Source organism: Phacochoerus africanus, chromosome 3 (assembly GCF_016906955.1).
Source record: "Phacochoerus africanus isolate WHEZ1 chromosome 3, ROS_Pafr_v1, whole genome shotgun sequence".
NCBI classification, from domain to species: domain Eukaryota; kingdom Metazoa; phylum Chordata; class Mammalia; order Artiodactyla; family Suidae; genus Phacochoerus; species Phacochoerus africanus.
The window spans coordinates 101,885,226-101,913,157 of record NC_062546.1 but is presented as its reverse complement, the minus strand read 5'-3'; positions in this window follow the sequence as shown (position 1 = coordinate 101,913,157).

The window sequence follows — 27,932 nt, the reverse complement described above, 5'->3', positions numbered from 1 at the left end:
ATAGGCCAGCTATGAGGGAGAAAAACGTGTGCTCAGCCTATTTTCAATGCAACCTTCTCCTAAACGGACCCAAGGAAGAGTCATGCAGTTCACTTCAGCAAACGTGTCTTCAGCCCCTGCTGATGGCAGTGCATTTTGAGCTCAAGGAAGTGAGAGGCGCATAAAGAAGAGAAGCCCTAAATATTAAACTAAATAAAATGCAAATGTTGGAATAGGAAAAAGTGAGATTGTTACATCTGGGAGAGTCTGAAAGCTTCTCAAACAAACAAACAAAAAAACAACAGTTTTTTTTTTTTTTTTTTTTTTTTTTTTTTTAAAAAAAAGCAGTGTTGACCTGGAGAGAAGTTTGTTCATGATATTCCTGGGTAGAAATGCCCTGTCCCGCACCCCCACCCCCTGCCTTTGTGGTCCTCCTAATCTCAAAGAAGCATGAAAATGTGTAGTGTGTTCTGCAATGTCGGTTTGCTCATGTGGCGGTAGCACTTAGCAGAGTCTGCTTGAGGGTTATTGCAGAAGATGAGGCTGGAGGGGCAATTGTGAGCTTGAATAGATCCTGAAAGATTAACATGCTTTAAAGTTTCTTTTGGTTCCATGATTACCATCTAAGAGCCTAACTATCCTTCCCTCCATTAAAATTAGATCTCAGATGGAGAAATGGCACCTTTGTTGTTGTTGTTTTCTCCTAGAATGATCTTTTGCAATATAATGAACAATCTTATTTCCTTTCTTAAGAGAGTATTTCCTGGCCCCTCTAACATAACCAGCTTGGCTCAGGGTGACAGCATTCTCTATCCACCTGGGCCTGTCTTGTGAGATCTACCATATTCTAAAATGCTTATATATATATATACATTTTTTTCATCCTCAGAATGTACCAGTCTTGGGTCTTTTCCTGACTGTGTTCTGAAAACAAATCTTAAAATGAATTTAATTATCTGACATGGAAATCTTCAGTAACTTCAGAATTTGTACTATCCTATTACTGGAATCTTTTTTTTTTTTTCCTGGTACTTTGGAGTAGCTCTAGCATCCAGTTTCCATTTGTAAATGATGGAAATTGTAGACATCCCTAGGTAGATGACAAAAGAATCTATTTTGCATCTCACCTGACGTTACTGTTCAACACTCATCACTCAAATAGCTGTTTCTTCTATACCTCAAATGTTAACCCAGCTATTGACCAAGGAAGGTCACTGGCAATCCTGTTATAATTTGGAATTATTTTTAGATGGCCTGCCTATTTTTGGTCTAGTGGTGGATTTCAATAAAATTAATCTTCTATATGAAACTTGGAATGTGTTACGTGCCATTTATTATTACAGTCAGGCATTTCAGACAGGGTGAATATGTTGATTAACGACTATGGTGGAGCCCATGTCTGGGGCTTTGCTACTTACTTCATGTAGCAAAGACACACCATTCATCAGCAATGACCACATGGCCTGCCGTATTTCATTTCTTAATTACATTTCAGCTTTTGCAAGCTTAGATTGTAAGTCAAGAGAAATTTGAAATTAGAAACTTTCAGAGCATATAAAAACCACTATGATTTGTATACAGAATCCATCTGGCCATCTTCTGAAGCAATAAAACGAACTTTAAAACTCAAGAGACCAAAGGATATATCTCTAGATTTTTCTGTTCCTTGAAAATATTAGTATTCACAATGTAAAATGTTTTCATTTATAATTAAGTCACTAATTTTTCTGTGCTTGGGTACTGGAGTCAATTAATTTGAATAATAACCTTAACAAAAAAGCAGTATTAAGCTCAAGCCATTGTTCTGTAAGTCACTATTATTAACCTCTGGACTAATTTTCCTTGCAAGACTATTGAGTATATGCATCACTTCAAATGTTAATTTAGGTTAACTGTTTAAGCAAGTACTGCCTTTGAGGCTCTATCTAAAGTTGGGTAGAGTTCAGTTACTTTAATTAAAAATGTCCAATTAACTCAAACCCAGTTGACTGTGAGTCCAGACAACATGAAATTTCTGATTAATAATTACTAAGTAAATAAATATTAAATGGAGAGTGATTGATTTTTTCCCCGTGAAACCTGAAGTTAATACAATTACTCCATTTTTTTCAAATAATTAGTCAGTAAAGAAAATACCAAATATATTAAGAGACTTATTTTAGAATTAAAAGACAAACTTGGAAATACCAGGAGAGAACATAGATTCGGTTTTCAGATTTTGTTAAATTAGAATGAAGTGTTTTCTTAAAATAACATTAGTGTTCTATTTCTAAAATGTTCAAACCTGAGCAGTTTATATGCATATCAAAGAAATAATTACTAATGAAGATAAAATATTAATGAGAAAATCTATTTTTGTATGCATTTTTATTAAATCAAAATATATAATCAAAAACATATCATAGAAAAAATTCAGTGATCCTAGATAAAAAATATGAGAATTGGTTTTGTTAAGGTGAAGCCATAGAGTAATACAGATACTCTTTTTTTTTACTTTTCTAGGGCCGCACCCAGGGCATATGGAGATTCCCAGGCTAGAGGTCTAATTGGAGCTGTAGCAGTCTGGCCTACGCCAGAGCCACAGCAAAGCAGGACCCGAGCCACGTCTGCCACCTACACCGCAGCTCATGGCAATGCAGGATCCTTAACCCACTGAGGGAGGACAGGGATCAAACCTGCAACCTCATGGTTCCTAGTCAGGTTCATTAACCTTGAGCCACAACAGGAACTCCAGTACAGATACTCTTGAGAACATTCAGACATTATAGAATTTTTCAGCATTTGCACTTCTTTATATTCATTTTCAACTTCTGAATTATAGAAAAATTTTCCTTGACTAAGGAATATATAATCCCACCTAAATTAACCTTGAATTTTTGTTTTGGTTGGGAAAATTTACATGCTGCTGAGATCTGAGATCACATAACACTCATTAATCAGAATATTCTAATTGACCGATGACTTTCTCTATCTTTGAAATATTAGTAAATATTTGAAATTATGTCCTTTACCTTTAAAATCTGTTTAAATAAATGTGTGTGAATATATATATATATATAGATATATATGTATGCTTTTATGTGTATATTATATTATTGGTATTTTATTGGTATATGTAAAGTATGTATGTATGTATGTATTAGGTCCTGGTATTAAGAAGTTGTGATTTTTTTAAGAGGATAGGAAGTGTGAGGCTCATTATTTAATTTAAAATTTTTAATTGAATGAATTTTAATGGCACAGGTAGCTCTAATGTATGAAAAAGAACATAGAACAAGGATATAATTTGCAAATCCTTTATTCATTCATTCACATATTTCTTTGCCACTAAATTTACAGTAGTACTTTCCCCATTTGTGACAACCAAAAATATCTCTCAACTAGACATTGTCAAATGTCTTCTGGTGTGTGCGTGTGTGTATGCGCATGTGCATGTTTGAGAGTGAGAGAGAGTGTGAGAGAGGGAGAGAAAGAGAGAAAGGCCATCATCTTGACAAACATTTTTTCATTGACCAAACACAACTCAGTCTTTTTTGAGTTATTTTTCAACTAGGCCTGAGTTTCCAATTTCTTTGTTCACTTGTACACTGACCAGTTTTACCTAGGATCCTGCTAGGTCAGTTTAGCCAGAATCTCTTGCATACTTTCGATCCTTCCTCTTAGTGATTTTACATCCCCTGACATCCCCACTGCTCCTGGGCTGTGAATCTTCACTTGTCTGTGTGTATTCAGAGTTGAGCCCAATTCTCTCTTGACTGCCTGCTGAATTCCATCACAGTGGTATCTATAGCTATCAAGGTCATCCTGAATTGGATAAAGTCTTACTTACCACCCTTTAAGAAGTGTCAGTCAACAATTTTTTCTTTAACACCCTGCTTCCTGGTTGAGAACCACAGCTCTAGATGACTGTCCACGTTAGCACAAGCTGATTGGGTTTTCTACGGTTGTTCGTTATACATAACACTTTAATTTGTTTCAACAAATCTCCATGTTGAACATTTATTGTCCTACCCAGTACTTTATGTGTTACTATTAAATCTCTAAGTCTCTAAAAGTGAAGACATTTATTTTAAACTAAAAGGGTATTAAATATAAGAAATAAAATTTAGGTACTTCCATTTAATGGGGAGATAACTAGGGGAGACATTTTTTCCCTGTACTTTTTTTATCCTAGATGTAATGTTTCCTGTAAAATATAATTATATTTTCCATGTTCTTTTAGGTACACTGTAGACATTCCAAAACATGAAAAGCTTATACAGAATGAAATGTCTTTACAATGACTTTGAAATTTCTCTCTTCGAATGTCCTCTTATTATTTCCAAGTACTTCTGCTAGATCAAGTTAAGTGAGGCTTGTATAACAACTTTTGAATACAATAATTTAACTGTAACTCACCATTTGATATTCGAATCTAAAGATTTTTAAAGTCAATATATTATAATCATGTAGACCCTGAGATATAATTTAAAAAATAGTGTTTGGGAGGATTTTCATTTAAGTTTAAACCTATATCACACAGCTTCTGCTTTGTGCACTCAAAAGAAATAAGCCAGGACTCAACTCTCACTCTAAACAACTGCAAAACTGCAGGGAACACTATTTTCAGGCAGACAAGGCTCTGGTAAAGAGGAAGAAAACAAGTTCTGTGGCCTTCATATAAACTTTCTGCCCATAGACAAGTGCTGCAGCGGGTCCAGGGAATGGGAGTCTATATAGATTACAGAGATTCCACCCAGCTTCTGGAAAGGAGATCAGTCTTTAGGAAGTCTGCAGTGTCTTAATTTGCAGACTGAAGTTCTTAAGAAAAGGAAGACATTCAGGAAAAGTTGGGTCAAGAAATCTCCATAAGCGGCACCTCTGAGTGTTTGGTCAATTTAAAATATTAGAATCTCAGACTAAAATACAAAGTGGACAGACAAAAATAATTAGGGGAAAAGAAAAATCACAAAGAAGTTGTAAGACAAAAAATTCTCAAAGCTCACACAGGGTCAGATCTTTTTCAAATTCTAATAACCCTGAATACAGAGACCTTTTTGATACTGGAGACATTCAGGAGAGCCCTCAGTAGGAAGATACCATAGAAAGAGGGTCAAAAAAGGCCTCTCTAGCCCTACTGAAATGAGCATTAAAAACAAAGTTTTATAGGATCAAACTTATCTGTAAGTAGCCCAAATGCTAAATAGGACAAAGTACAGTGCAATCCAGCTTTAAAAAGCAAAAGTTCTAGTATCTAATATGAAATTAATGAAAAGTGATGAAAATGAGATACACAATCCGGAGAAAAATCAGTCACTAAAAATAGAAACAGAGTTTCCTTGTGGCACAGTGGGTTAGGGATCCAGTCTGGTCATTGCTATGTCTCAGGTTACTGCTATGGCATGGGTTCAGTCCTTGGCTCAGTAACTTCCATGTGCTATGGGTGTGGCCAAAAAAAAAAAAAAATACAAGATGGACCTAGTAGAGAAAGAATTGAAAAATCAAGTAATTATGCTCCATTTGTTCAAAGATGTACAGGAAAATATGAACATAAAAATGGCTTAAATGGGAGATAGAAAAAAGAAACAAGTGAAATTTCAAGAGTTGAAAACTACAATATATGAAATGAAAATAACAGTGGATGATATTAACAGCAGAGTTAACACCATAGAATAAATAAAAATCTGTGATCCTTAAGACATTAAAATAGAAATTCCTTAAAATGAAGTGCATAAAGACGTGAAAGAAAAAGAAAGAAAAAGAAAGATCAAAGGAGGGAAAATAAAAGGAAAAGAAAAAGGATTTTAGGGAACTATGGGAAGTATGAAGCATTTTAATATGTGCAAGTGGAGTTGCAGAGTGGGGAAGCAGAAAAAAAAATAAAGAAATTATTGCCAAATTTTACAAACTTGATTGAAACAATGATCCCACAGATCCAAGACTCTCAGTGAAACTCAGGAAGGGGAAATATGCATACATTACACATATACTGCCATTCTTGAATTCTATGCATAGGTAAAATACCCCTCAAATAATTAAGTGAAATAAACACATTTTAGACATACAAAACTTAGGATAATTTGTCATCAGTGAACTTGCACTGATATAAAAAAGTTAAAGAAATATTAAAAGAAAAAATTGAAGTTCCCTCCATGGTGCAGTGGAAACGAATCTGACCAGGAACCATGAGGTTGCGGGTTTGATCCCTGGCCTTGCTCAGTGAGTTGAGGATCTGGCATTGCCATGAGCTGTGGTGTAGGTCAGAGACGGGGCTCAGATATGGTGTTTCTGTGGCTCTGGTGTAGGCTGGCAGCAACAGCTCCAATTAGATCCCCAGCTTGGGAACCTTCATATGCCATATGCTGTGAGTATGACCCTCAAAAGACAAAAGACAAAAAAAAAAAAAGTTCTTCAGGCAAAATAAATCCTCTCCCTCATGGAAACTTGAATCTAAACCAGAGAATAAAAACATTCTGGGTATAGTATATATGTGATATTTATCAAATTTAAAATTTTTCTTTAAAGATAACTTACTAGTTAGATCAACAATAATGGTTTCTAGAATACACAGAGGTAAAATTATGCCAACTGTAACACAGAGGCTGAGAATGGAAAATGTATGTATACTATATGTATACTCTTATGAGCATTTTTTGATCTATATAAAGAAATACTATTTAAAGTGCTGTGAGAGGATAATGATAGATATAAATACTAGGACAACTGCTAAAAAATAAACAAGTATAGTTAGTAAAACAATAATTCAGAGGAGAGGGAATCATAAAAATTACTAAATCCAAAGGCGGCAGGTGAATCAGATCAGAAAGTACTAATTAAAATAAGTATCAACATGGCAGATTTAAACCCAAATATAGCAATAATAACATAAAATGTAAATAACATAAACACTCTGATTTTAAGATGGATTAGATTTAAAAGGAAAATCCCACTATATACTTGTCAAGAGAAACAGCTCATTTTTAAAATACATTTAGATGAATCATTATAGCTTAGAGTATGGAAAAGATACATACACCATGCAGAGTCATCATGAGAAAGCTCAGGGCCTTATATTCATATCAGATTAGACTTGAGAACTAGGAATATCTTCTAGTTTTGCAGAGTCCCTTTCATAATGATACAGTAGGCAGTTCTTCAGAAAAGCATAGTGCCTATAAACAAAGACCCCCGAAGGAAGGGAAATAATTATTCTATGTGGAAGAAGCTAGGGGAAAGAAATGCACATGCTGTAGGGTTCCACTGATATAAAATCTAAAAATGCAAACTAACCTCTAAAGATAGTAATAGATCTATAGTTTCCTGAGGATGGGCACCAGAGTATAGATGGATTGATTACAAAGGGCTCCATGAAATTGGGATGATAGAAATGTTATTTTAATTGTGGTGATGGTTTTCCAGGTGTATACATATATCAAAACACATAATACTGTGCATTTTAATTATATGTAGTTGATTTCATGTAATTACAACTACAATGAAATACCATTGCATACCCATTCAAATGACCCAGATTTAAAATACTGGCAAAACCAAGTACTATGAAGTTGTGAGCAACTAAAAATTTCATAGATTACTGGTAAATATCTGCAGTGATGTAAACCCTTTGTAAAAAAGTTTCCTATAAAAAGAGACACAACTCATACAACTCAACAACAACAAAAAAACAACCCTGTTGAAAAATAGGAAGAAGACCTAAATAGATATTTCTCCAGAGAAGACATACAGATGGCCAGTTGGCACATGAAAAAAAAAATGCTCAACATCACTAATTGCTAGATAAATGCAAATAAAAACTGCAATGAGGTACCACTTCACACTGATCAGAATGACCATCATTAACAAGTCTACAGATAATAAATGCTAGAGAGGGTGTGGAGAGCAGGGAACTCTCCTACACTGTTGGTGGGAATGTAAATTGGTACAACCACTATGGAAAACAGTATGGATGTTCCTCAGAAAACTAAATATAGAACTACCATTTGATCTAGCAATCCCACTTCTGGGCATATATCCAGATAAAACTACAATTCTAAAAGATTCATGTTTCCCTATGTTCATGCAGCACTATTCACAATAGCCAAGACATAGAAGCAACCTAAATGTCCATTGACAGATGAATGGATTAAGAAGATGTGTTACATACATACAATGGATGCTACTCAGGCATAAAAAAGAACAAAATGTCATTAGCAGCAACATGGATGCAACTAGATATTCTCATACTAAGTGAAATTAGTTGGAAAGAGAAAAGCACATCCAACATCACTTACATCTGAAATCAAAAATCTGGAACAAATGAATCTATTCATAAAATAGAAACACTCTCAGACATAGAGAACAGAATTGTGGTTGCCAAGAGGGAGGAGTGAGAGGGTGGGATAGTGGGGAAGTTTTGGCTTGGTAGATGCAAACTATTACATTTAGAATGCATAAGAAATGAGGTCCTATTGTATAGCACAGGGAACTATATCCAATATCTTGGGATAGAACATGGAATATAGTATAAGAAAAGAATGTTGGTACATGTATGCCTGGGTCACTTTTCTGTACAGTAGAAACTGACACAACACTGTAAGTCAGCTATACTCTAATAAAAATAAAAAAGGGCAAGTATTGATATTTTTAGATTAAAAAATAAAGAAAAGAAAGAAACACAGTCTTCCCATATGATTCAGCGATAGTCTATTTATAGGAATTGTGGTAGCCAGGAAAGCCACTTCTCAGTCTCCTACTATGAAGAGTGTGATTGGCCTATGGCCCCAGCTTCTATGCTCAGAATCCAGCTCTCGGTTTGTGTGGGCACCATGTTTCCATGAGTTGTCCTTTGCCAGGTTATGAGTGTGATGGAGATGCTAAAGAGGCTTAATTCCAGGATTTTGGGGACTCTCAGGAGAGACAATCTTTCTTAGGTGATTGAGCTCAAAAGACTTTCTGACAGATTTGTGGAAATGATTGTAGAGCTGCATGACAGACTAGACCTTATTTCATTCCTTTTCTCTTTCTTGCTCAGAGATCTGACCTGCATCACACGTGGTCTGGTGGCTTTCTATGTCCTCCTGGTGTCCTCCATGTTTTCCTTCCTGTGTTTTTATCCCAATTAATATTGCATAGGTATCACATCTCCTCTTGGGGTTTGCCTCTCAGTAGACCTTGATTATCACAGGTAATTTCTCAGGACATGTTTATCAGTGTGTACAGGCACTTTATGTCCAGCTGGAAACAACCCAGATGTCCATCAGCAGGTGAATGAATAAACAATTGTGTCAAATTCACACAGTGGAATACTTTAGCAATGGGAGTAAATGGGAATTAATTACTGGTATAAGCAATATCATGAATGGATATAAAAAATGTTACACTAATTAAAAGGAGCCAGACACAAAAGAGCATGTAATTTATGATTTTATTTATATGAAACTCTACCCAGGACAAAGGCTATCTATATTGACTGAATGGAGATTGGTGCTTGGCTGGGGCAGTATTTTCAGACTAATAGACTAATCTATATCTTTAATGTGTCAGAGGTTACCGGGAATATAAATCTGTCAAATTCATTGAAGTGTATCCAAATTATATTTAAAATTGCTGTGAAACATCTACTCAACATACAATGTATATTTCTAAAATCTGCACTTAATACGTCTACTTCTGCTATTTCCACAAATTGTTTTATTTGTCTGGCATCCTTTTCCATTTCTGAAAAAAATAACTCTCTCTCAGATATACCTTAATGTTTCCTGTTGGATGTGTCAATTAAGTACCTCATTGTCTTCACTTTAGGCCAAATGAGTGAGTCAGCCACTTCTCAGGATCTACAAAATGAAATTCTAATGTGAAAAAGTTCTTTATCTCTAGTGGAAAATCTGGGGCTCTGTGAAGCTGCATCCATGGATCAAGTTTAAGGTTAAGTATGCTCTGAAAGGGATAAATCTGGTCTCAGCGGATAATGTCAAAATGTAGATAAATGGACAGGAGATGACAGTGTAAAATCCAGAGTTCTGAGGGATGCACTAATGGTTAGTGGTGCTAACTCTGTGTCAAGTCCAATGCTAAGTGCATATTTCATCTTTAAAACAGTTTTGTGGATATTAATGATCTCTGTCTCCTCTTAAAGAGGATGGAAATGCAGCTTAGGAGGGTCAAGCGTCTTGCCCATGGCTATAGACTTAGAGAGGGCAGAACTGTGATTTAAGGCTGGACTGCCTGCCTCCAAAGTATGTGAATTTAATCACCCTGAACTTATGCCTACCAAACCAGTTACAGATAAGAATGGGTAAATGAAGTATAGTACAAGTGTGCCAACAGGGAGCGGGAGGTAGTGGGATGGATTGGGAACTTGGGGTCAATAGATGCAAACTATTACCTTTGGAATGGATAAGCAATGAGATTCTGCTGTATAGCACTGGGAACTCTGTCTAGACACTTATGATGGAGCATGATAATGTGAGAAAAAAGAATGCATACATGTATGTGCAACTGGGTCACCTTGCTGTACAGTAGAAAATTGACAGAACACTGTAAATCAGCTATAATGGAAAAAATAAAAATCATTGTTTTAAACAAAAAGAGAGAAAGGAGTAAAGAGAAGGTGTGGCTGATCACAGCTGGCATTTTAAAGATGGGTTTCCATGCATCTCTGCTTCCCCTTCACATTTTTCAAAAAAAAAAAAATCAGTCTTGAATAATTTATTTTGTTTTGTCAATACCTGTGATGTAAAATGTAGTTTTAAAATGTATTTCCAAATTAATACAGTGAATATCTAACTTTTTTTTTTTTTGTCTTTTTAGGGCTGCACCTATAGCATATGGAAGTTCTGAGGCTAGGGGTGGAATCAGAGCTACAGCTGCTGGCCTACATCACAGCCACGGCAATACAGGATCTGAGCCACATCTTGGACCTACACCACAGCTCATGGCAACACTAAATCCGTAACACACTAAGCGAGACCAGAGATTGAATCTGAGTCCTCATGGATGCTAGTTGTGTTTGCTTCTGCTGAGCCATGATGAGAACTCCAGTGAACATGTAATTTAAAACATTTTGGACCTTGCTTTCCTCACATTTTCCAAAACGTTTCTAATGATGAATCCTCCCAGAATTGGAATTTCTATAGAAAAAGATGAAAATTAATGTTTACAATAAAAAGATAAAAATTCATTGTGAACTTCTACATGCTCATTGAGAAAAGCAATGCTATATCATCAATATTACATCTTATACTAAACTTTGACTACTACCTAGAATAAATTCCATATTGAATTTCTAAAATTTCCATTTTCTTACTTTACCAGTCTTTAAATTGAAGTGCTCCAAGAGTTTCCATTCCTTGTTCATCTTTTTTGTAGACTCTCATCTTTTTGCATGTGTGACTTTAAGTTCTACACACCTAAATCTTTCTACTCTGTCTAGAATTCTCACATAAATTCCAGATACTCATGGCTAATCTCCTGTCATCAAGTAGCTTCTGTAAATTTACAATTATGTATATCATAGTCTCATCATCTCATTTCATTCATGGCACCATTATCTATCTAGTATCTCAAGTTGGAAGCTCAGAAGTAACCCTAATTATCTTCAACATTTAAAAAAATTAGATATATGTGATTTTAATCTCATTAAATCCTTTCTTTAAATATTCTCATAAATGCTTTTTACCATTTTTGTTCATTTCCATGATTTTAATGCAGGTTTTTGTCATCTTCAAATATATCATGTCCTTCTATCCAAACTCCTCAGTCAAAATCTTTTATCTCTCTATAAACTTTTCAAAGTTTTGTCTTGGCAAATAGGGATCTTTGAGATCTTGGCTCCTATTTTTTTAGCCTAATTTGACATCTGTGAGCTTCTCTGTGGCAGACACTTCATCTCATTCATCTCTGTCACCCTAGCACCTAGGATAGTATGTGATAAATAATAGCTATTAGGAAAGACTACGATGAATGAATAATATATAAACAAATGAATGAATTTTAATAGCACAGTTCAAACATATCTGATTCTTTCTTGGCAGACTTTATTGGCACCTGATTGGGGAAAAATCAACAAGCCATCAAGCAAGTAAATATCAACCTTACCGAATCCATGTTTAATGAGAATTTACGGTGTAAATAGGTTATCACAAATAATTCCATAACAGCCTGTAAACTTTAACATCACATGGTATTAGATAAAATTGGTATCCTTACTATAATAGCAAAATATTTCTAAGTATCTTCCGGTTGCAGAGTTAGAAAAGTGTATGAATATTTTTTTTTATTGCTCAAATGAATTTATTACATCTGTAGTTGTGTAATGATCACAACAATCTGATTTCACAGGATTTCTATCCCACAGCCCAAGCACATCCCCCCACCCCCCAAACTGTCTCCTCTGGAGACCATAAGTTTTTCCATGTTTGTGAGTCAGCATCTGTTCTGCAAAGAAGTTCCGTCTGTCCTTTTCTCAGATTCCACATGTCAGTGAAAGCATTTGATGTTGGTGTCTCATTGTATGGCTGACTTCACTTAGCATGATAATTTCTAGGTCCATCTATTGCAAAAAATGCTGGTGTTTCATTCTTTTTGATGGCTGAGTAATGTTCCATTGTGTATATGTACCACATCTTCTTGATCCACTCCTCTGTTGATGGACATTTAGGTTGTTTCCATGTTTTGGCTATTGCAAATAGTGCTGCAATGAACATTGGAGTACATGTGTCTTTGCGAGTCATGGTTTTCTCTGGATAGATGCCCAGGAGTGGGATTGCTGGATCAAATGGTAGTTCTATGTTTAGTTTTCTGAGGAATCTCCATACTGTTTTCCACAGTGGTTGCACCAATGTACAATCCCACCAATAGTGCCATAGGGTTCCTTTTTCTCCACACCCTCTCCAGCACTTCTTGTTTGTAGACTTTTTGATGATGGCCCTTCTGGCTGGTGTAAGGTAGTACCTCGTAGCAGTTTTGATTTGCATTTCTATAATGATAAGTGATGTTGAACATCTTTTCATGTGTTTTTTGGCCATCTGTATGTCTTCTTTGGAGAACTGTCTGTTTAGATCTTCTGCCCATTTTTGGATGGGGTTGTTTGTCTTTTTGGTATTGAGCCCGTAGGAGGTGTTTGTAAATTTCGGAGATTAATCCCTTGTCAGTCGATTCACTTGCAAAGATTTTCTCCCATTCTGTGGTTGTCTTTTTGTGTTGTTTAGGGTTTCCGTTGCTGTGCAGAAACTTTGAAGTTTGATTAGGTCCCATTTGTTTATTTTTGTTTTTACTGTCATTACTCTAGGAGGTGGATCTGAGAAGATGTTGCTGTTGTTTACATTGGAGTGTTTGGCCTATGTTTTCCTCTAAGAGTTGTATAGTGTCTGGTCTTATATCTAGGTCTTTAATCCATTTTGAGCTTATTTTTGTGTATGGTGTTAGGGAGTGTTCTAATTTCATTCTTTTCCCTGTGGCTGTCCAGCTTTCCCAGCACCACTTATTGAACAAGCTGTCCTTTCTCCATTGTATATTCTTGCCTCCTTTGGCATAGAATAGGTGGCTGTAGTTGCGTGGGTTGAATTCTGGGCTTTCTATGCTGTTCCACTGTTCTATATTTCTGTCTTTGTGCCAATACCATATGGTTTTGATGATTTTTGCTTTGTAGTATAGTCTGAAGTCTGGGAGCCTGATTCCTCCAGCTCCATTTTTCTTTTTCAGGATGTCTTTGGCTATTCTAGGTCTTTTGTGCTTCCAAACCAACTTTAAAATATTGTGTTCGAGTTCTGTGAAAAATGTCCTTGGTAATTTGATAGGGATTGCATTGACTCTGTAGATTGCCTTAGGTAGTATAGTCATTTTGATAATATTAACTCTTCCAATCCAAGAGCATGGTGTATCTTTCCATCTGTTTGTGTCATCTTTGATTTATTTCTTCAGTGGCTTATAGTTTTCAGAGTACAGTTCTTTTGTCTCCTTAGGTAGGTTTACTCCTAGGTATTTTATTCTTTTGGATGTGATGGTAAATGGGATTGCTTTCCTAATTTCTTTTTCTGCTCTTTCATTGTTAGTATATAGAAGCGCTGTCGATTTCTGTGTATTGATTTTGTATCCTGTGAGTTTGCCAAATTCGTGGATGAGCTCTAACAGTTTTCTGGTAGAATCTTTAGGATTCTCTAGGTATATTAACATGTCATCTGCAAATAAGGATAGTTTTACTTCTTTTCCAATTTTTATTCCTTTTATTTCTTTTACTTTTCTGATTGCTGTGGCTAGGACTTCCAGAACTATGTTGAAGAGTAGTGGTGAGAGCGGACATCCTTGTCTTGCTCCTGATCTCAGCAGGATTTCTTTCAGCTTTTCACCATTGAGAATGATGTTCCCTGTGGGTTTGTCATATATGGCCTTTATCATGTTAAGATAGGTTCCCATTATGCCCACTTTCTGAAGGGTTTTTATCAGAAATGGGTGTTGGATTTTGTCAAAGGCTTTTTCTGCATCTATTGAGAGGATCATATGGTTTTTATTCTTCAGTTTGTTAATGTGGTGTATCACACTGATGGATTTGCAGATATTGAATAACGCTTGCATCCCTGGGATAAATCCCACTTCATCATGATGTATAATCCTTTTAATGTATTGTTGGATGTGGTTTGCTAGTATTGTGTTGAGGATTTTTGCATCGATGTTCATCAGTGAAATTGGCCTGTGGTTTTCTTTTTTTTTTTTTTGTGGAATCTTTGGTTTTGGTACCAGGGTGATGGTGGCCTCATAGAATGAGTTTGGGAATATCCCTTCCTTTGCAATTTTTTGAAATAGTTTCAGAAGGAGAGGCGTTAGCTCTTCTCTAAATGTTTGATAGAATTCACCTGTGAAGCCATCTGGTCCTGGACTTTAGTTTGTTGGAAGTTTTTTAATCACAGTTTCAATTTCAGTTCTTGTGATTGGTCCATTCATCTTTTCTATTTCGTCTTGGTTTCATCTTGGAAGATTGTGCTTTTCTAAGAATTTGTCCATTTCTTCTAGGCTTTCCATTTTATTGGCATATAGTTACATATAGTAGTCTCTTATGATCCTTTGTATTTCTGTGATGTCCATTGTTACTTCTCCTTTTTCATTTCTAATTTTATTGATTTGAGTCCTCTCTCTTTTTTGATTGACAAGTCTGGCTAGGGGTTTATCAATTTTGTTGATCTTTTTAAAGAACCAGCTTTTCATTTCATTGATCTTTTCTATGGTTTTCTTTGTTTCTATTTCATTGATTTCTGCTCTGATCTTTATGATTTCTTTCCTTCTACTAACTTTAGTCTTGTCTGTTCTTCTATCTAGACCTGCTTTAGATGTAGAGTTAGCTTGTTTATTTGAGCTTTTTCTTGTTTCCTGAGGTGGGCTTGTATTGCTATAAACTTTCCTCTTAGAACGGCTTTTGCTGCATCCCATAGATTTTGGAGTGTCATATCTTCGTTGTCATTTGCTGCTAGGTATTTTTTAATTTCCTATGTGATTTCTTCAGTGATCCATTGGTTGTTTAGTAGCATGTTGTTTAGTCTCCATGTGCTTTTTTTTTGCAGTTTTTTTCTTGTTGTTAGTTTCCAGTCGTATAGCATTGTATTCAGAAAAGATGCTTGATATGATTTCAGTTTTTTTTAACTTACCAAGGTTTATTTGTAGCCCAGGATATGATCAATCTTAGAGAATGTTCCATGTGCACTTGAGAAGAATTTGTATTCTGTTGCTTTTGGATGAAATGTCCTATAAGTATCTACTAAGTCCATCTGGTTTAATGCATCATTCAGGGCCTGTGTTTCCTTATTGATTTTCTGTCTGGTTGATTTGTCCATTGCTGTAAGTGGGGTGTGAAAGTCCCCCACTATTATTGTGTTATTGTCAATTTGTCCTTTTAAGGTTGTTAGCAGTTGCCTTATATATTGTGGTGAGCCTATGTTGGGTGTGGAGATATTTAAAATTGTTATATCTTCTTCTTGGATTCTTCCTTTGATCATTATGTAATGTCCTTCTTTGTCCCTTAAAATATTCTTCATTTTAAAGTCTATTTTGTCTGATATGAGTATTGCTACTCCAGCTTTCTTTTGATCCCCATTTGCATGAAATATTTTCTTCCATCCTCTCACTTTCAATTTGTATGTGTCCCTAGAAGTGAAGGCAGCATATATATGGGTCTTGTTTTTGTATCCATTCAGCCAGTCTGTGTCTTTTGGTTGGGGCATTTTGTCCATTAACATTTAAGGTAATTATTGATATGTATGTTCTTATTGCCATTTTATTAATTACTTTGGATTTGTTTTTGCTGCTCATTTTGCTTTCCTTCTTCTCTTGTTCTTTTCTGCCTAGATAAGTTCCTTTAGTATTTGTTGTAAGGCTGGTTTGATGTTGCTGAATTCTCTCATCTTCTGCTTATCTGAGAAGGTTTTGATTTCTCCTTCAAATCTGAATGAGAGCCTTGCTGGTTAGAGTAATCTTGGTTGGAGGTTTTTTCCTTTCATCACGTGAAGTATATCATGCCACTCCCTTCTGGCCTGCAGAATTTCAGCTGAAAAATCTGCCAATAACCTTATGGGGGTTCCATTGTATGTTATTTGTTTCTTTTCCCTAGCTGCTTTCAAGCTTTTCTCTTTGTCTTTAATTTTGGTCAGTTTGGTTAATATGTGTCTCGGGGTGTTCCTCGTTGGGTTTATTTTATATGGTACTTGTTGTGCTTCCTGGATTTGAGTGAGTGATTCCTTCCCCATGTTAGGGAAGTTTTCAGCTATTATATCTTGGAATATTTTTTCTGTCCTCTTCTCTCTCTCTTCTCCTTCTGGCACCCCTGTAATATGGATGTTGGTGTGTTTAACGTTGTCCCAGAATTCTCTGAGACTCTCTTCATTTGTTTTCAATCTTTTTTCTCTTTTCTGTTCTGCATCCATAATTTCCACTAATCTGTCCTCCACCTTGCTTATTCGTTCTTCTGCCTCCTGTATTCTGCTGTTAGCTGCTTCTAGTGAATTTTTTATTTCAGTTATTGTATTTTACATCTGTTCTTATTTAAGTTTTATATCTTGTCTCTTTGGTCAGTGTTTCCTATAAGTTATCCATCTTTGCCTCCAGTTTATTTCCAATGTCTTGCATCATCTTCAGCATCAACAATCTAAAGTCTTTTTCCTGGAGACTAAGAATCTCCTCCTCACTTAGCTGTTTTTCTGGGGTTTTTCCTTTCTCCCTCATCTGAGTTATACTTCTCTGTCTTTTCATTTTTATGCGTTTTTGGTGTGGTGACCTTTTTGCAGATACTAGAGTTGTAGCCTCTCTTACTTCTGATGTCTGGCCCCTGTGGCTGAAGTCGGTATAGGGGGCTCGCTGTAGGCTTCCCAATGGGAGGGGCTGATGCCTGCCCACTCGTAGGTAGAGCTGATCTTAATCCCTCTGGTGGGTGGGGCTTAGTCTCTGGATGGGATTAGAGGCAGCTGTGTGCCTGAGGGGTCTTTAGGTAGCCTTTTTACTGAGTGGCAGGGCTGTGATCCCACCTGGATTGTTGTTTACCCTGGGGCTTCTCAGCAGCTGACTGATGGGTGGGGCCAGATTTTCCCAAAATGGCCACCTCCAGAGAAAGGCACTTTGGCTGCTGAATATTCCCAAGATCTTTGCTTTCAATGTCCTTCCCTTACAGCAAGCCACGTTCACCACTGTTTTCTCAGGATGGCCTCCAAGAACTGCAGTCAGGTTTGACCCAGATTCCCATGGAGACTTTGCTTTGCCCTGGGACCCAGTGCACATGAAAGTCTGTGTGCACCTTTTAAGAATGGGGTCTCCATTTCCCCCAGTCCTGTGGAGTTCCTGCGAACAAGCCCCACTGGCCTTCAATGCCAGATGCTCCAGGGGCTCTTTCTCCCCGTGCAAGATCCGCACACATGAGAATTTAATGTGTGGCTCAGAACTCTCACTCCTGTAGGTGAGTCTCTGTGAACCAGTGAGTTTTCAGTCTGTGGAGCTTGCCACCCAGGAGGTATGTGGTTGTTTATATCACAAAATTTCCCCTCATACCTCTTGATGTGGCCTCCTCTTTTTCTTCTGGAGTAGGAGAACTTTTTTAAGGTTTCTGGTCCATTTGTGTGACGAGTGCTCAGTCTTTAGTTGTAAATTTTGTTGTTTTTAGGAGAGAAGTTGAGCTCCAGTCCTTCTATTCCACCATCTTAATCCCCTCTCAGGAAAGTGTATGAATTTAAATCATATCTTTGCTACTTTATATGTCTGTCCATTCACATGTAACTACAGAATATATACTTTGAAAATCCAGCTTCTTATTTAACTTCATGGTCTCTGTGTCCCCCAATTATCATGAAAATGAATGTTAAATTTCCTTTGAAGGAAAAAGTTCTGTGACTTCACATTGAAGGTCTTCTTTGCCATCAGGTATGTGAAGTCCTCCTTTAATATAGAGAATCAAAGTATGAAACATATAATTATTGCACTTAGGGGCTAACATGGTATATTCATATATCAAAATTCAGTTAGTGAATACTAGTTATTAAGGACTTGATGTATTATGAGGATTAAGAGAGGGAAAAGAAACAACTGCTTTATTATGCATGGTAAATCATGAAGAAAGTCTTTCTGGATCCTACTGGCAAAAAGGTGACTGTAGTCAGGAATGTTCTGGGAACATGTGTACAACAGTCTCCTTTTAGAAAAATCATCCTTCTCATTGACACAATTAAGTTTTAGAGACCAGTTTAGCTTGGTTAACAAATTTCTTTTTTTTTCTGTTTATTTGATATAAGCTCTTTTGCCATTTAAAAAAATTATCTTCTTTTTGCAACTTCTTATATCCCATGGTGTAATGCTGGAACACTGCCACTGAAAACATTAATAACATGAGGTGATAGACTTTACATTTCTCCATAAGGATAACAAACCTGTATCAATTTATTATTGGTGAGTAATAACAATGGTGCGGTTATTGTTAATTTCTTTAATATCTGAATAAACCAGAATTTCTGATCTAGTTTAATCCATAAAACTGTAAGTAAGAGCCATATGTGCAGTATATATTTTAGGAGAAACAGACCAAAATTTCTCACCTTATTTCTTATGGATGATGTTTTATTAGCATTAATACATTAGATTTATTTTAACATTCTTTTGGACTTGATATTAGTAGAAAAGCATCAGTAAGAGCTACAGATGTTGAAAGTAATGGATGCCTTCAGTTCTGAAGGTAGAACCCTGATCTACAAGCCATTTTCTGAATATTATTAAAAAGTAAAATCCTAGTTTTACTTTTTATGGTCTAACTTTATGCTTTTGTAGCTAATATCTTTTTCTATTCACTTGAAAAAGAGCAATTGTTATAAATATCATAAATATACATTTTCAGATGTGTGGTGTTTATGAGAGATGTAGGCTACCCTAGCATATATAATATTGAATATTGATTTCCATTATATTACTTTCATTTTACTTGATTATAACTTTGTGAAGTATTACTCATTTCAAAGTAAGGAATTCTGTCTTTGACATCAATATATTCTTCTTTAAAAGCAATTTCAGATGCTTGTGACTTGCATAATTCAAAGCCAATGGAAAGTTTCAGTTTTCAAATCCTAGGAAGATATCATCTACATTTAATTATGTATTATAGAAACTGTATTTTATTCAGAGCTGTACTCAGCAATGTATACAACTCAAAAGAGATATAATATTCTAATAGGATGGTGCAGTTTAGTCATATCTATTCTTTTGTATTGTGTATTATTCTTAGAAATTGCTTTGAAACACTTTTTTTTCACATCAGTTGATGAATTTAAAACTACATACAGTTCAAGGTGCCTAAATAAGAGCATTTTCTTTTTGTTTTTACAAAATATTTATAAAAAATTTACATGAAAAGTCATTAGGGATTATTTGGTTATGACTGTGGAAGTTTCTGGCTCTTCTTATATTGATAATAAATTTTCTCCATCTTGTATTAAATGAAAAAATTAATAGAATTTTTAAAAAGACAGTTTAGAAAATAGAGACAAGCAGAAAGGAAAACAATCTTATATGATTCCCCATGTAGATGCACTACCATTTTGCATGTTAGTCATTTTGCTGTTTGGAAAGTAATCTCTGCCATAACAGGTATTTATACATATGTATGTTGCTCCAAGTAATTTTTTAAAAGGGTCGATACTGTTCTTTGTATTTTTTCTTACTCTAGTCTGTGCAGCTTCCTACATAAGGCAGTTTCATTACCTCAGATAATTGCAGCTCTGCATACTGCATGTGTTTTGTTTTTTCCTCATCTTTTTCACTTCTTCCTCCTTTCCTCTAAGATCCTCTTCCACACTTCTCCCTCCCAGTCTTAGTCATTGATAAATAGGAAATGCTCACTTGGAAAAATTAGTTAGACATTTTCAAGTTAATTCCGTGTTTCCTTTGTAAGCTTTGCTGCTGTAACAGTATGACACATACATAGGCTGACTTTTTTTTCTTTTAAGATGGATCTGTATTATTTATCCAACATATTCATCTCTTCACTTAGCTCAAGAAAGTATACTGCTCCCTCAAAAGAACATTCAAAATGGAGAAAAGAAAAAAAAAATGCTTGGGCACATGTAAAAATGGCAGGGTTTAGGATTAAAGATACTATAGCTGATGCCATACCTGAGCATTGTTTTCTTACATTCTCTGCTCAGAACAAAATATGACTATTAAATTACTGAAGCATACTTTTGGTTTGTTTTTTAAATTTTGGCCGTGCCCATGGCACGCAGAAGTTCCCGGACCAGGGATCAAACCTGCACCACAGCAGTGACAATGCTGAGTCCTCAACCACTAGGCCACCAGGGAATTCCAAGCATACTATTTTCAAATCAAGGGAATGGTTTACTTCAATCATTAGAAAGTTAAAGAAAATACCCTAGAATCTGCACAGGGCACTCGGTGAGTTCTTGATCTTCCTAAATATATGTGAAAAATTATTTTTGTTCAGTTTACTGATGGTATTTTTTCTGGGCTAGGGTTTTGCATCTTCAGACTCTCCAATAGCTCAGAATGACAGGAAAGGGCTGGAGACCACGGCAGTGAGGGGATCCCTGGCTGTTGAGCACATCTCTTGATGTTCTTTGTGATGGAAACACAAAATAGATGTTAACATTGATACACAGAAATAAGAAGTGGAAGGCTAATTTTGATACACAGAAGTAAGAAGTGGAAGGCTAATTTTGAGATAATTTTAATTCTCTATTTCCACATGTAAATATTTTTGTTTACAATAATGCTTTATGGCAAATATTTTTCACACAGCTAATTGCTGCTGCTGCTGCTTCTTCTTCTTCTTCTTCTTCTTCTTCTTCTTCTTCTTTCTTCTTCTTCTTCTTCTTCTTTCTTCTTTCTTCTTTCTTCTTTCTTCTTTCTTCTTCTTTCTTCTTCTTTCTTCTTCTTCTTCTTTCTTTTTCTCTTTTTCCCCCCATGGAACTGCTGTTATGGATCAAGTTACTTCACAGGATTTTCCTGGCTTATACTACTTGAAGACTGTTCAAAGATTTATATTTCCTACTTTTACAAGATCTTTCTAAATGTTCCACTTCCTGCCATGGATTTTATGCATATATACTACATTTCTTGGTTGGAACTTTCGCTTCTAAAACTCCTGCTAATTACAGGGACATTATGTTTCTGACATTCCTGGAAAAATTACCTTGAAGTTTTACATTGGGAATATCAACTTTAAAAATGCCAGTTCTTCATTTGAAACATGGTTACACAGTGTATAGAACTTCATTCATTTGATCACTGGTGATTCTATTATCATACGGACATCAAATGACTTTTGGCAGTGACTCATTGCCTACTGTGACACTTAGGGCTGTTTGCTGTACATTATATGGTTCCAGACAACAGATTTCTCATGCCTTCGTTGGGTAATTTACCTGTCTCATTTCTTACAGTTGGTTTGTTATTTCTTGCTGTTATCACAGCCCTTCTCGCTGCTGATCTCTTCTGAAGTAGGAAATGAATTCAGCGAGACATTTCCATTGCATAAAATAAGAATTAGTAAGTCTAAAGAGACAGCATGTGGATCCCACTGTAAATAAAATGCATAGAATTACTGCATCGTGTAATATCATGAAATCATAGTTAAAACTTAGTGCTAAATATTTTAAATATGCTTTCAGAATCCATAATAGAATGTCAGTTCCTCAAGAAAACCTTTGATTCCCTCTTGTAACTGTTTAACATTCACATAAACATTTAAAAAGTATAGGAGAATCTATGTTTTATACATAGATCATATAATAAGATATAAAATTATGGCAAGGAAGGACACACGTTATCCTCCTGATAACAACCATTTCTAAAGTGAAAGGAGAGGGAGTTCCCATGGTGACTCAGTGGTAAGGAGCCCAAGTAGTATCCATGAGGAGTCAGGTTTGATCCCTGGCCTTGCTCAGTGGATTAAAGATCCAGCATTGAGTTCTTGTGTAGGTTGCAGACAAAGCTTGGACCCTGAGTTGCTGTGGCTGTGGTGTGGGCTGGCAGCTGCAGCTCCAATTCAACCAATAACCTGGAAACTTCCATATGCTGTGGGTGTGGCCTTAAAATGACAAATAATTAAAAATTAAAAAAATAAAGTGAGAGGAGAGAGTGATCCTCAGACTTATATCTTAAGATTTTATTTCCTTAAGGCAAAACAAAACAAAGCAAATCCAAAAAGTATCTAAACAAAAATGTTAAAACTATCCAGTCCTGAGGGAGAGTATATATTTCTTTGAGAATTCCTTCAACTTCATTCTTTTGACTTTGTAAATGTTTTCTTTTATGATACATGTAAATATACTATAAATGTAAGAGGCAAAAATTTAATCATATGTTGAAGAAAAACTTATTTTTCTCAGTCCTCCTTCCCACCCCCACTTTCTTCCCTTTCCACTTCGATAGCTGATAACACACATGCTCACATCCATATTAACATATCCATGCACACACACATCCATATTTATGAAGCATGACTGTATGGTGATTTACTGATTTTTCAGTAAATTGTATTATGAATTGACTTCCTATATTAGGAGATAAGGATTTAGTTTTCTTTTCCCTTTCCCTCATCAACACTTGTCTAAATAGCCACATACATTTTCTTTAATCCCATCCTTTTAATATTTTCCATTAATATTTACTAAAAATAGGAGTTCCCGTCGTGGCGCAGTGGTTAACGAATCCGACTAGGAACCATGAGGTTGCGGGTTCGGTCCCTGCCCTTGCTCAGTGGGTGAACGATCCGGCGTTGCTGTGAGCTGTGGTGTAGGTTGCAGACGCGGCTCGGATCCCGAGTTGCTGTGGCTCTGGCGTAGGCCGGTGGCTACAGCTCAGATTCAACCCCTAGCCTGGGAACCTCCATATGCCCTGGGAGCGGCCCAAGAAATAGCAACAACAACAACAAAAGACAAAAAAAATTATTTACTAAAAATAAAACAATATTTTACTATTATGATTATAAACTATTATTCACAGATGACTTATATACTACAGTTCATTTAATTTTACACATTTTACTGTTTGTTTAATATCTTTTTCTTTGTGGGTTTGTGTGCAGTTGTGTATGTATTTTCCATGTAGCTATCACTAATTTATCCTTCCTAACAAATCTGCTTGAAAAGTAACCCCCCCGTCCTTGATTTGTTTCTAAAAAAAATTGCATTTTTACTCAGTTTGAATTTCTAAGAGAAACTATTTCTGGAATCTTGGACCATTCCACTTCAATCTCAGTTTGGACCAGCCGTTTTCTGAGTGTGCTGAATTTTTGCCTTCCTTAAGTTCCTTTCAATCACGTCTCAATAGCTTTTGCTGCTGTCCTGTCTAGGATCTCTCCTCAGACCCTATATTTTTGTCTTTTCTGGAATTTTGAAGGTGTTCCTTCTCCAATAATTTCTCCAAAGGGAAGAATATATATGTGATGAATGTTGCAGAACTGAATACAACTTTATGCTGTTTTTATATTTGATTTTATTTGAGCATAAAACTCTAGACTGCAATTTATTTTTTTTCAAATCATAAAATGTTTCTCTATTTTGTTTGTCTTTTATTCACTTGTTTTTATATTGATGTCTTTTAAAATAATATCCTACCTTATTTTTGAAAACCCTGTGTCTGGAGTTCCTGCTGTTGGCACAACAGGATCGGCGGTGTCTCTGCAGTGCTTGGATCCCCTGAGTCGATCCCACACCCTGGCACAGTGGGTTAAGGATCTGGCATTGCGGTAACTGCCGCATGGGTGGCAACTGCAGTCAGAATCTGATCCCTGGCCCAGGAAATCCACATGCCATGGGGTGGCCAAAAAAGAAAAAAAAATGAAAAGAAAAAGAAAACCCTGTGTCATTTTATTGACTTGTGCAGCTGTGTCAATAATAGATACTCACCTAATATGATTTCCATATCATCAGTTTCTCCAGATAATATGTAAATTCTGGCAAATATAGATTTATTTACCTATGTCTTAGTATAACATGGACATTAAATACTTGGTAATGTTGAAAAAACTCACTGAAACTAAATTTGTAAATATAAATGTAAAGAAGGCAAATTTGTCTTTTTTGTAGTATCAAGACTCCACCAGTTGAAATGTGTGAAACTTGTGTTTCCTAATCTCACTGTGCATTTGTAGGCTCACGTTTTAAGTAGAGATAATTAACAGAACCGACTTTGTCAGGTAATTGTTTGGATTAGACTAGTTGTTGTGTTCATAATTTTGAGGATAGTGATTGTCATCTAAGAGCTCAAAAATGTTAGTTATTTTTTTTTTGGCTTTTTTACCTTTTCTGGAGCCACTTCTGCAGCACAAGGAGGTTCCCAGGCTAGGGGTCCAATCAGAGCTGCAGCTGCCAGCCTATGCCAGAGCCACAGCAACACAGGATCCGAGCCACGTCTGCAACCTACACCACAGCTCATGGCAACGCCAGATCCTTAACCCACTGAGTGAGGCCAGGGATCGAACCCATAACCATGGTTCCTAGTCAGATTCTTTAACCACTGAGCCAACTCCAAAAAAAATGTTAGTTATTATTGTTACTTTCATTATGTAGATCAAGTGAAATAATTTTAATGACATTAACAAAAATATCTATTAAAATGTACTAGTGAGAACTTCACCTTACACAATGGTATGTATATATTGTAATATATTCTGTGGTATATTTTGAAATTTGGTATTATACACTTAAATTTGCTGAAGTGAGTTTTTTGATATTAGACATTTAAAATTTGCTGGAGTTTTTTTTTTTTAATAGTTTTACTGAGATAGAATTCCCATGCCATACAGTTCACCCACTTAAAATGTAGAACTTGAGGTTTTTTTTGATATGGGTATATATATGTGCAGTCATCACCACAATCAGCTTTAGAACATTTTATCACCTCAAAGATAAACTGCATGCTTTTTAGATATCACCCACCCACCTCTCATCATTCCAGCCTTAAGCAACCGCAAATCTAATTTTTGTCACTATGGATTTGTCTGTTCTGGCCATTTCATGTAAATGGAATTATATAATATGTGGGCCTTGTTGCTGGCTTACATACAGCATGATTTTTTTCAAGGTTTGGCCATGTTGTAGCGTGTTTCAGTGTTTAACAGCTTGCTACAGTCCAGTTTTATTTCATTGTGTGGATATTCCACATTTGGTTTTTATCCTTTCCTCAACTGGCATTGGGTTGTTTTCACATTTTGGTTATTATAAAAAATGCTGCTATCTCTCTCTATATATATCTATCTAAACACACACACACACACACACACACACACACACATCAGTTTTTGTGCAGACTTAGGTTTTTATTTATTTTGGGTATAGGTATTTTGGGTGTAAATAGTAGTGGAATTACTAGGTCGTATGGTTACTCAATGATTAACCGTTTTAGGAACGGTCACATTGTGACAGGTGATAGCACAGTTTTACATTCCCATCAACAGTGTATGAGAGTTCTAATATCTTTCCATCTTTGGCAATTCTTTATTACCTGACTATTTGATTCTAGCCATGCTGCATGCTCCATCTCATGGTTTCGATCTGTTTGCATTTCTCTGATGACTAATTGCCATGCATCTTTTCATGTGTTTTTTAGCAAGTTGCCTATCTTTTTAGAGAAATGTCTTTCAGACCCTTTGTCCATTTCTATTACTGACTTGTGTTTCTTATAAATTCCAGATACATTTCCCTTTTAGATAAACATAAGGAATGATAAATACTTTGTTTCATTTTGCAAAGACTAATACTTTGTCTTTTCACTTTCTTAATGCATCCTTTGATGCATTAAATTTTTAAAAAAATTTTTGAAAAAACCCAATTTAATTTTTCTTTTGTGCTTTGAGCTATTGGTATCATATATAATAATCTTCCGATTTTGATTTTTACAATGACTTCCATGAAGTCACTTAAGTAATGTAATACATAATAACTGTAAAAAAATCAATTTACTATTTGATGTAGAATTTCTCAATAGGCTTCACTTTTTTCTATGAAATAATAATAATGGGCTATATTAGTGTTCATGTGAAGAAATCCTTTATCCCAGTATTGATTTTGAAGAATTGCTCAAATTGAAAGGTAGTTTTTATACAGCATAGTTGTCTGTAAAATATATTTCACATGACAATTCCATATTTTGCACATATGCTGTTTGGGCACTACTACTCAACATATAATAATAGTGAATTATTTCTTTTGTTTTCCATAGGGAACAAAAGTTGTTCTTTGAATCTATATTTTTCAATTAAAATATTCTTCTTCCTATGCTTAATAAATATGAAAATAAAATATTTAATGTTGAGTATTCCCCCAATATGATTTTCTAGAGTATAGCCATGGTCACATGACTTTGCTTCTTATCTATCTTACTGTCTTTATCTTGATTATCTGTTGTCATTACTGAATTTTTCCTAAGAAATACTATTCATTCATGTTTCAATAAATAAAGTGTGCCATTTAAAGAAGTGACAAGGCCTGAAATAAACAGTGGAAAAATAAAAGTTTATTAGAACCCAATGAGGTAGAAAAATACAGAAAAGATGCAGGTAAAAACCATGGCTTTGGTGGCTTTAAAAGGAAAGACAAGAAAAGGTGAAAGATGATAGCCTGGCTTCAGATTTAAGGAGATCATGGAAGCAGTAATAATGTCAGAGGAGAAGGAGGATGCTGATAAAAGAGGTCCATCCAGACAAGAGAATAACAAAACACATGCAGGAAAAGGAAGGGCAAGGAGAGGAATGCTGGTATGATTACCAGGTCATTAGTAGAACAACAGAAAGAATTGAAGAAAAAGCAAGACATCTATGCTAATTGCATTTTTTTCAGTGTTATGGTACAATTCTTTTCTTATATACAGATGGGAAAAATACATAGCACACCTAAGACTAGATCCTGACTAAAAATGCAATTTGTAATTTCAGGAAAAGACAGTAGTGACCTGGAAAATTAGTATGTGACTTTTCAGAGTGTTAGATGAGTAGAAAGATTCTGTGGTACAGTTCAATGAGGATTAGATTTGCCAGCCTTCAATATTGAGTCTATTTATTTACTCAATCACACGCTAACAACATGGGCATGAATGGGTCATGATGTTGCTCTCTGAGAATTGGTTTCCTCAGCTGTAAAAGCATGAAAAAATACATTTTCCATGAATTCTTTCAAGGTTGAACAAGATAGTAATGCCTCAATCACTGGCTTTGTAGGCAAGGACTTAATTAACATCTGTTTAACTGCAAATAATTAATTTACAAATTACAAACTCAGTGTCCAAAAGTATCAATCACACAGTCACTAAGTAGAAATAAAACTTTCCAACATTGTAGTTAAATGTGGCTACAACTACTCTAAGATATCAACCCTAAAAATAGGGGGAGATATTGAAATTAGGGAAAATGTTGTACTGGGTACATAAGTAGCATTCTTTACAGGAAAAACAATTTAGAAAACAGATGGCATCAATACTTGGTATTTTTTTTCCTACTTTATTTT